This window comes from Python bivittatus, unplaced genomic scaffold (genome assembly GCF_059951505.1).
Source record: "Python bivittatus isolate LINGU-HERP-01145 unplaced genomic scaffold, Pbiv_v1 ctg000330_np1212, whole genome shotgun sequence".
In the NCBI taxonomy this organism is placed as follows: domain Eukaryota; kingdom Metazoa; phylum Chordata; class Lepidosauria; order Squamata; family Pythonidae; genus Python; species Python bivittatus.
The window spans coordinates 15,435,816-15,438,448 of NW_028277058.1; the positions used below are offsets into that span (position 1 = coordinate 15,435,816).

General features: G+C 37.1%; 1 pseudogene; it reads left to right on the top strand.

Moving 5' to 3' along the window:
* Positions 1 to 1,115: 1,115 nt before the first annotated feature.
* Positions 1,116 to 1,705, top strand: LOC112542007 (phosphatidylglycerophosphatase and protein-tyrosine phosphatase 1-like; annotated as a pseudogene).
* The last annotated feature ends 928 nt before the right edge of the window (positions 1,706 to 2,633 follow it).

Sequence of the window (2,633 nt, forward strand, 5' to 3'; positions counted from 1 at the left end):
AAAAGCTAAATACTTTTATGCTTATTAACATTAACATTTAATATCATAATTAATACTGATATAATATTTCTTTTTTACATTCTATGGTCTAAATCATCTAAATATTAGAGTGTTAATAATCTTTAATCAATACTATAAATACCACTGTATTGAACCAAATCCTATAAAAAATAATAAAATAGCTTTCCTCAATGGGTTTTCTGGTAAGAGTATAATACCCCCCAAAAGATGCTATACACCAAAGAAGAAAAGAGGTCTAGTGGTTCTAGTGATACAGTGGTTTAGTCCACATGATTTTGTTTTGCTAAGCAAAACATTCTTTAAATACAAAATATGTAAGCCAATATATGATAGACATCTAATGTAAATCTTGGCATGAAGCTTTCTAAGTACTCATGTTTTAAATGGACAAATAGCCCTGAAAAGTGTTAACAAGATCTAAGTGTACACTCTACTAATTATCCTCACTGTCCTTTGGTATCTTGGAAATTGGAATTCTCAAATTTGTGTGGCATGTGTTTTTTCTGTCCTTTCCTTTTACTTCTTTATAATTTTACACAGATGATAATGGGTTTTTATAACAGTGAGAGTCTCATTGGCCATTGAGCAGCACGCTGGTGCCACACCCCAAGTGGAGTCTTGACAAAGAAGTGGGCAGGACCAGGGCAAACTCTATACTTGTTTTAATTTAAATGTAATTCAAATTACATATAATTAAACAGTGTATACAGTTATTTCCCATGCATTTAATAAGTTCCTACTTTAGTCATTTTAAACACTTCAATTTCATGCATGGCAGGGATAGAAAACCTGGAGCCCCAGGGCTTGATATGACATCTGACGTCCTTTTTGTAGCATCCATTTGTACCATTGAATCTCAGGTTCCCACCATTTTCAAATAGAAAACACATGAAAAATGTAGTGTAAGCTTAAAGTAGACTTTACATTGACAAAAACCATCTCTGCCCATAACAGGAAAGAAAATCCAGAATTTCCTAGTCAGGAAGAACAACTGTTTTGAGTTCAAAACACTCAAGCGATTCTAATTCCTTGTGAGAAGCTGATCTTGTCAGCAGCATTGCCAGGGTGTCTGTGTCCCTTTTCCCCTGCAAGACATGAGCTGCTCTAAAGACTCTTCATGCACACCTTAACAGCGTTGGGAGGTCTTTGCCGATCTGGCAATTGTGATTCTCTGCTACTGTAGAGAACCAGGGCTGTGAGACCCTTTTATTATCCAATCCTTTTGAATACTCTGGTACAGGAGGGAGTGCCTGTCTTGCAACAGCCACAGTTTAGCTGTAGCAGCCATCCTATGTTCTGGGGGGCACTTCCTTGGCAGGATGCTGATGCCACCTTGTAGAAGAGGAGAATGTCTGAGGAGTGTCCACCATGAATGAAGAGTATGAGATTTACTTCTTGTGTTGCTTCCCAGAGAAATGGGAGGCAATGGATGTATCACTGCATCTTAGCAAGCGAACTTGACTTGAGTCCCATCATTGGAAAATCTACACAAAGGTGCAAGTTTGTACTGAAACTTCACAAACATGGAAATAATGTCTGTGCACATTACAAAGTTGGACGTTTTCGCAGTGACACCATCATTGCTACTTATTTAATTTAGGTCCACTAGTGAATTCCTCAAGAAGCAATGGGTATCATTGTTAAGATTTGTCCATATATTATTGTCCATCATAAACTTTCATAAGTCTCTAACTGAGAGAAAACTGACAGATACAAAACAGCATCCACCACAGAATAAACAAAGAGAGCCAAGGCACCAATAGATATTTGAAATCCCCCTCTGAAAATATTGGGTTCCTAATTTATTGTTTAGGAGCAAACTATATTATCTCAGTTATCAGTTAGTATGTTTCTGCAGTATTAGAATAAAAAAGCTTTAATTACTGCCTGTTTAACTATAAAGCAAACACCAACATTGAAGCACTTTGCACAACTCTGATGTTCAATACGCATCCCAAGGATACTGTTCAGCAAAGAGATTATCTACATATCTTTCAGCCTGACACAATGAAGTGCTGATATCACTACGCAATTGTTTTTCAAAAGAAAAATAATGCAAATTCAGATGAACAAAGCCATGTAGTGTCATCATGCTGCAACCTCTGACAGACTGAACCAATGCTACCACATGTGGTGTTAAAGGTCTGTCATCTTGTTTTCAAATTGTCCTAGAAACACAGCGGAGACCTTCAAATAAAAGTGTCCCATTCTTGAGCCTTGCAAACAACTAAACTGGATGGAACATCTGTTTTTTTCAAAACGGGAAGCAAGTATCTAAACTGGGACCATTCACAGTTTCAGATCTTGCTTGGCAGGTGAGAGATGCATTGATCTCAGACAAGTAGTGAAGACAGTTGCAGACCAGCTGTTATTGCCATGTACCATAGCCATTGTGTCTTTTTTAATCAGGCTGTGAGGGACAAATTTCAAGATTGTATTTCCTGTAGTGCAGCCCATATCTTCATCTTTCATTGCTAATCAGTCAACTCCATAAACATGGATTTCCCATTGGAATATTAAAGAATGTCTTGTGAAAGTGCCAGTATGGCCATCGGTACCATGCATACAGTTTATTCTGACTCTTCAATATTTAAATAATGTCAAATATATCT